At 34.7% G+C, this 8941-nt stretch overlaps 1 pseudogene; it reads right to left on the reverse strand.

The window, feature by feature from the left end:
- Nucleotides 1-256: 256 nt before the first annotated feature.
- LOC139469443 (uncharacterized) lies at nucleotides 257-6948 on the reverse strand (annotated as a pseudogene).
- Between the last annotated feature and the right edge of the window lie 1993 nt (nucleotides 6949-8941).

An 8941-nucleotide genomic window follows, 5' to 3' on the forward strand; every position in this document is an offset into this window, starting at 1 on the left:
AGAAATATACTACAACTAACCTTCAAATCCATGAAATTAACACGTCCATTGGCTCCATGAATTAAATTCTGAATGTTTTGTTTGTTTGTTGTTTAACGCCGCACTCAGCAATATTCCAGCTATATGACGATGGTCTGTAAAGTAATCGAGTCTGGACCATATAATCCAGTGATTGACATCATGAGCATTGATCCACGCAATTGGGATCGATGACATGGATCAATCAAGTCAGCGAGCCTGACCACCCGATCCCGTTAGTCGCCTTTTACGACAAGCATAGTCGCCTTTAATAAAACTATGGCTAAAATAGAATTATAACATAAGTTGTATATACAAAATATCACTCTGCCACAACTACACAGGTGGAAGTTCATCATCACTATCGCCATCATCAGCAGCAGCAACCGAATCACTGGTATCATCAGACTGATTACATCTGTCATCCATGTCAATATGATCACCTTTCATCAATCTGAACACAATATCTTGGACTCTGATGAAAAGACTAGATTTTGTGAACTTTCTGAAAGGGGATGATACAATGCCCTTAAACCCATGACACTTTCTTCCTGCACAATGATGCAATGGCCTCAATTCATTAAGTGATTTTTGAATTGACTCTATCTGAGAAATACAAATCCTTTTGGAATGTCTGGTTGACTGTCGTTTGACTCCAAGAGATATCCTCAGGTTGTCACAAACTTTGAATATTGCACTTGCTGCACCTGTTGCTGTTATCATGGCGTTTTTGGTCTTGTTGGCACGAAGTTGTTTGATGAGCGCCTTCTGATTCTTTATGCTGTGTTCCTGCACTAGGTCAGCCTCAACACAATTTGAAATTCCTCCCTTGGTGTTAATGAAAGCTGTGTCAAGGACAAGTTCTTTCATCATTGGAGAGAGCAAGTAGCAGACTTTAATGAGAAAGTCAATATTCTCCACAAAATATTTACTCTGTGAAGAATGGGCAAAAAAGAATGGAATGTTCATCTTGGCATTATGGATAAGTCTATCACTGTCTCCCTCTTTGGCTGTGTCATCAAGCTCCATTAAATGGAGAGCCCAGTGGGATAGTTGCTGGCAATAACTGTAGACTTCATCAGGTTCAAACTGAGACTTTTCTTCCACCACTGTACCATCAGCATTTACATGAAAAATCAAATACATTCTTTCACAAGAATCCTTGAACGTTAAATCAAGGTATCCATAGTGGACAAGGAAAGCTCTTAAAACTGCCTCTGACGCTGTGGTTTTCTCTTCCAAAGACAGGTTGAAAACGTCAACAGGAATATTCTTCAAAGCTGTGTTGTTGTCATCAGTGATACCAAAGTATTCACGTGCCTGTTCCACAATAACAGCTTTTCCAACATGAACAAGTAGGTCATGATGAGACTGAAAATTCCTCTTAACATTTCCATTAACATTTGTCATGTTAAACTTGGCTTTGTAGAAGTATAGTGTCCCTGGCTGTCTAATTGACCTTGGGCTGAACAAAGCCTTGTATGCCTTCTGTGAAAAAAAATATACAGTGTCAGTGTATTATATACACATAGTGTGATGGCACTGTTACATAACTCACGAGCAGTCAAAAGTTTTAACACTTGACTTTCCGTATTAGAATCCTGACATTGATGTGAAATACAAGTTGTTACTAGTATATCATAAGGAAATATATTTTTTCTTTGCCCTCATAAAATGTTTCTGTTGGCTATCTAAATATTTTCGTTTTCATAAATATGTATAAATGAAATACAAAGGCACATGACATGAAATTGTGACAATATTGATAATTTGATTGGTATAATGTGAACAAATGATGTTGCAAGGTCGAGTCCAGTCAAGTAAAGATGAAATACCTCCAAAAAGTCCTGCTTGTTGTGCCACCATTCAATAACAAATGGTCCAAGATCATCAAATCTTTTGGCAGGTGTGGGAGAAAGTGCTCTGAGACTCTTGGCACCCTCAAGCCTTACCCTGGTGAGCTGATCCCCACCGACTGGAACATGAAGTTCCCTTAGCGCTGATTGGTCACCTGTATAACGAGAAAATAATTTGAATATAATATTTATTAGTTAGATAATCATTTCAAATTGTTATTGTTTCTAAAAGTAGATTCATCTAATTCCACAATGATAACCTGTTGTGACTACTGTTATGATACTACACAAATCCCATGAAGATCCATGGTAGAATAGGTCTTCAGCCACACGATTATTTACAGACCACCATCATATAGCTGAAATATTGCTGAGTGCGATGTTAAACAAAAAACAAACAAAAAAACACATACAAATTTTAACAAACAAATATGTGCAACTTTTACTTAAATAAATCTATTTTTAATATCCATTAATTAGTGTCATAACACTCATATCAGATTACATTTACGTTGGGTACTGATGCATTCAATTGAAAACTACTCTAAAGTGCAATAAAGTGTTTCAGGAAAAGATGATTTTATTTACAATTAAGAGCAATATGAAACATGTAAATGAAGTTGTAATCATCACCATGTGCACTTGTAAAGAGTTCTGTCAACTGATCCTCATAGCTATCAAGAATCTTCACACATTCTTCATACTTGGCTTCATTGCTGAATAACAGTGGCATGGGATGTACCTCTGTCTTCATGGATGCTGTTTTACTGTGGCTGTGTGGAATGTGTGTTGGGATGTTAAGCCATGATAGTGCTGGAATATCCTGAAATAATGGATTGAAACACAATGAATAACAGCTAACAGATGAAACAGATAACAGTTACAGCTGGCATGAAATCAATAACAATTTCTCTCACATCAAAGCATTTGAATTCAAACCCTTACAAAATATGTCAAACCTAAACAACTTCCTAATCCACAGCTAAACAAAAGGATCTATAAAACTTTATGTTTCATTCATTTAGATATAAGTAAATCTGATCTGAGCATGCCAGATATTAATAACATATATTATATGATTCTTAACCTTCAGTATTCTGCCAATGAGAACAATATAAGCTGAGGATAACTTGTTCAAAGTGTCTTCATTCGGGAGGACATCAGATGCGTTGATGCATGTAGATGATAGAGGTGGTGGTGAAGTGCTCAAGTTAATGTCAGCAAACTTGGAGAAAATGATGTTTGATGCAAACATGTGAAGATCCGTGTTGTCATTTTTAGTTGATCCTACTTTAGATGACCTGATATAGACATCCAAATTGTCTCCAGTGATCTATAAGAAATGAATCATATCACATTCATCATGTTCAAATACTGCATTAATTCAGTCATACAACATTAAAATGATAACTAATGGAACACATAGAAGACATATTTCAATGTAACAGTGCTAAATAATAAATTAACTTGTTGTGTTCTTTGCATTGAGTAATTACCTTGATCAATGGATTACATTGTAATGATCGAACAATGTTAAGCTTTGTTTGAGTCACTGCCTGGGGCATCATTCGGAGTTTGGTAGTTGGGGATTGGCACAATCCGATGTTGCTCAGTAGTACCATACTCTGTAAATAACGTCATAGAATGTGCATCGGAAAGCCTGGATTAGACATACAATGACTGAAAAAGAAGCATAGTCATATTTCAATTTAACACAGAAATTTAATTTATCAACATAATTAAAATGGGACAGTATAAAAATTTATAAAAATGGGTGGACATAATTTCTTAATCAATTTTAGCATTAAACATCAGACAAAATACAGGTTCTGATGGGCTAACACATATATTTAAAATGTATATTTTTTTTAAAACAATATTGTTTCCAAATAGACATGTGTCCATGACCATTGTAAACTGGTAATGTGTATATGCCATGTACATATATATATATATTAATTACAACTTTCTATCCTCAAAATCATTACTATCAATAACAAATGCTTTATAGTACTGTACCTGATCTTCTAAATGTCCTCTTATGAGAATGCATCCCACCATCTTATGCCATGCTGTTAAATGGATGTTTCGCATACGCATCAGTATGGAGTATGATGACGTTATTGCAGCCACTTTATTGAGTGGAATTTCACCATCCATACATCCAGTTACAGTGGACATTACAGCCAACAAGAATGGTGCCCTAGTAAAAGAGTATGAAACTAGCAAATTATGAACTATATTTTGATGCCTTCTATGTTCTCAGAATAAGGGCTGTTTCTTCAGTACAATAAAAGCAGGATTACTTAGCAAATGAACAACACAGTGATCTTGCCATATATTTTTGGTAAACATAGTCAAAGGTACATAATTCATTCTAGAGGGATTTTAGTGTAACCAAATAAGCTCCTCTTCACATAACACTGTTATCACCTGACATGCATAAGTATTCAAATAAAATAACCACTACATATAAAAGACTACAAGAAAGACATTATAACCCATTAAATAGAGGTCACTTGTTCTTTCACTTTCAGGTAAGCTAAAAAATGATGAAGAAAAGGCAAATTAGTGTAGCTGACAAGGTAAAAACATCACACCATAAAAAGAAACATGTCATTTCATGTGAGCTAAAAGTTGAGGGATTCAACCAATGTTTTGGTAACTTTTGTACTCAAGCTTATATTAAAACTAGTATTATATTACTCATATAACAATCATGATAAAAGTTTTATTACAATTAAAACATGACATTTTTCCCCCAAATATTACCTCATATTGTAAATTCACTCATCAAATTAGATTACCTTTCTTTCATCTCCTGAAATACCTGACCTATAAAGTCATGGCTATCTGTAAGATTCTGCAGACTTGACTGCTCCCTGAGAACCGATGGAGATGATAATGATGATAGCTCTTGACAGTCTGACTGTAGCTGCTGTATCACTCTCTCGTTTATTTTATTTCTTGAACTGGGGTGGGACAAAAGTAAGGTCACAACTTGCTCCAAGTCCTCAGATGCAACTGCATTAGTTCATGTAAATATGTCTGCTGTGGCTGTTTCCCAACTTCAGCAAATGACTCTAAACAGCGAAAAATACTGGTACCATTGTTGTATTTTTTCCATATATCAGAATCCATTACTCATCTGATAGAAATACTAAAAATATATATATATATATTTCAGTTTACACTTTTGATAAATGTAGATGGCTTCTGTAGTTATTTAAATTAAAGAAGACATTAACTTTCTCCTATCAAATAACATTTTTATCTCTTCAAAACATAAAAGTAGAATTGGTCCTATTAGATACTTAATTTCATGTATGTACCATGAGTTGAAAATGTAGATGGTAGCTTTTGTTTTGGTGGCAAATCCAAACAATAGTTGTGTTCACCAACTGCAGCCTTTGGTTTTTCATCGGGTTCGGTCCCTAAAACAAAGTAAAGTAATGTGAGCATGTTCAGAAAGAGACAACAATATCAGATAAGCAATCATCAGGACAAGCATGAGTACAATAGGTGCAAAGGAAATATTGTATTACGCATAAATCATATGTGAAACACATTTTTCCAATAATTTATTATATAGCTTATTTCATTTCAACACATTTACACACTTTATTATTTACTCAAAGTATTCTCTTTTACTCTAATAGTATTATGTGTAATATACCACAAGCCATTTACCAGTAGAACAGATTTTGGTACACGGTGAGGCTGCATAAATGTGTTCAGCTTCTTTTTGCACAGAAAAAGATGATGCTATATTCAAAAATAAGAAAATACATATTAGGCCAATGAAAATTTATGTATTTTAAAGATATGACAAAGGAAAACTAATTCTTAAATAATCTACAGCTAAATCACATTACTTCCTTAAACAACCAAAGTTCCTTTCAAATTTCATATTCACAGTAGAATACAGTACAAATGTAGTATCAGTATCTCTAACTCTGTATGTATCTATCATCTGTGAAAAAAGGGAGAAATAGGCCGTACCATCTGATTCTTCATTATGGGAAGCAGGTGAACTTCTCTTGTTTTCAGTGTAACTTGTGGCATTCTTTTTGCACGTGGAAAGGTCAATGTTTAACTCTGTGAATGTAAATGATACTGCCAATCATTTAAATGTAGGAGCTGACACTGCCTAGTTACAAATTGTCTGGTAATACACAATTCTGGTAAAACATCATCAATCACGACACACATATATTTTTTCAATATAAAGGGCCCAATGACCAAAACTACAAATATTGGTATTACATAACTATTAATCCAGTGTTAGGTCATTTTAACTGCACCAATGTAACATAACTAGTAATTATTTTTTATACAGAGTACAAATATGTACATTATGAAAAACAGATGCATCTATGTACCTAGCTTCCTTCAATGTACACTTTGAGAAGAGCTGACATAACTTACTTAAGAAGTTTCTTATATTAAAACATATCAATCATTATTTAAGGAAAGGTGTACCTTTAACATAAAAATTTAAACACAAAAAATAACATTTTTATTTTGCACTAAAGTAATTTTTGTTGTTGGAAAACATACAACATTAATAATAATAAGGATATTAACACAAGAATATATTATTACATCGCAAAGTAAGAATACACGCAGTGAATAAGTATTATCGATGTGTTTGCCTTTGACCGGAATCGAACCGAGTCTAAAGATTACTCTTTCAGACTACCATTCAAAAGCTTCATTACATCTAATTTCAATGTTAAAATATGTACACTTTGTTATTATGCAAATCAAAGGGTTAACCCATCATCAGCGTCAGAAACTGACACAAGTCCTTCAGTCCTTGCCAAACTGCCCAATTGTTAAGGTATCATAACGACTAGTAGAAATTTGCCATTTATAAATGTTAATAAACGTGCAGAAATAGTATATGTGTGAACATTCCACACTTTCTAAAAACATAAATGTATGAAAATATAAAAGGGCACTCACTGTAAATGACGATGAAAGCAATACCAGTCGGTCTTGCTTCAGACATCAGAGGATGTTGAGCTCCAGCAATGCAATAATATGTTTTGCAAATATTTTAGCTTCTACCTCATGCTTAGTTAAAATTCTTTGCAACAGATGAATCACAATTCCAAATGTGTGCTTGAGGTTTCAAGGTTGATTTATCAAATGAGACATATGCAATAAAGCAAGAAAATCTATTTAAGGGTCCCAAAAGATCTCCTAACAGCACTTAGTTTAACCATGAATAAAATAAATAAATATTATTATTATCATTATTACGTATTATGTCTAATAAACAGACTAGTCTACTCATTTCCGGTTAGAATGATAGTGACAACAAACAGCAGTAAACAACTCAAGATAAGGAACATCGGATGGGCTGTTGAGAAGGAGGTTAGGGGCATGAAAAAAGTTTCATATTTTCTCATGTACGGGAACGCTCACCTGAAATATCCTCAACCTCAATTGATTGCCGCTTGCTGTCAGGTGTGGAACAATCCGTCAATAGTGAATGCCTTTTGATTTTGTTATCTCTGCAAATATATTTCTTTACGCTGGTTTGCAATCCATCCTTAAATTTCATAAAGTTATTTATTTTTATGAAACAGTTTCTACACAAACCAGCTTCGTGGTGATGCAGCAAAGAAACTGTCTCGGCATCCAACAGGACACACAGTTTTGCAAGAATATTATCCTCGACACACTTCCTGCCAGACAATTTAAAAGAAATGGAATTACCTGATGACAAACAAACAAAACAATTAATAGGGTATAATTTCGTCTGCTCTATCACGGCCATTCGCGTAAACATAAGGTCACCTGGCTGTAGTTCGATAGGTCACGATTAGGCCCTAGCTCCATGCATGGCTGTAGTCGCCTTACACAGTGTGAAGTTTTGACTGGTGGCAGCGATAGTATAGAGAGCTCCGGGAACGTACTATCGCTGTGAGGAGCTTGATATGCCGTCGCCCTCCGAGTACGTTGCTCAACGTAACAGATATCATAATTCCCATAGTTCAACCGTTATATCTTCTGGATCATACTCTGTACAAAATGTGTTGAGATCCTAAACACAAACACAGACACGTTCCATGTGCCATAATTCATACGCGTTTAGGGTCCACACATATTTAGGAGTGTGTGTTTAACAGCTGAAAGTATTTAGGTTCTAAATGTAGGGAAGGACCCTATCCATATTTGACTTACTGCTTAATTATGTGTTCTCTATTTAAACATGTTTAAATTCTGAACCTGTTTGGATTATGAGGATGTTGTGTTTTGGTGATGTTAACGCTATGAAGCGATAGCTCATTTCATGTGTTTAGACCCTAAATGTTAGAACACTCCAAATGCGTTTAACATTTAAACACATTTCCAAGTATGTTTAGATCAACCACATCTGGTTTTTAACCTTCTAAACAGAATTCACACATTGTACCCATGTCGGGAATCGAACCCGGTCTTCGGCGTGACGAGCGAACGCTTTAACCACTAGGCTACCCGACCGCCCCTTCAAAACCATAAGCGTTTCTCATCACTATCACTACATTTACATCTTAATTCGTGTGGGACGAGCGGTTTTAACAAATGATTTTTTAAATATATAAATTAATTAATTTGACAAGGAAATACACACAATATGAGTGAATACATGTCTGTTGAACAATTTCTTTGTATTAACCGCATATATTTATTCCAGTTAATAGTGCAATTTACTTGTATGCAAATAATCCTACGCAGAAATGAAAATATTCGAATTCTATAGTTGTTCATCTGCTTGACATATATCGATTCCAAAATGGAAAAGAACAAAAGGGTTCACAAGCTCGTTTGGTTCCAATTGTCGTTAAAAAGTTACGTATTTTAAACATTGTCCAAAATTCACTAGCTGTCCATGTTTTTTTCACAGGAAACGTTAATTGATTGAAATTTACTGATCAATATGGTCATTAACTTCCGAAATATTTTCAGTCACGTTTATCGTGTCGGACATTTTGACGTCTTGTTCATGTAAATGTATTACGACGCGCTTCCATTGTGACGGACTTATTGAGGTAGTTCTTAACCATTCTTTCTCA

This window comes from Haliotis cracherodii, unplaced genomic scaffold (assembly GCF_022045235.1).
Source record: "Haliotis cracherodii isolate W230 unplaced genomic scaffold, xgHalCrac1.p SCAF_2, whole genome shotgun sequence".
NCBI lineage: Eukaryota > Metazoa > Mollusca > Gastropoda > Lepetellida > Haliotidae > Haliotis > Haliotis cracherodii.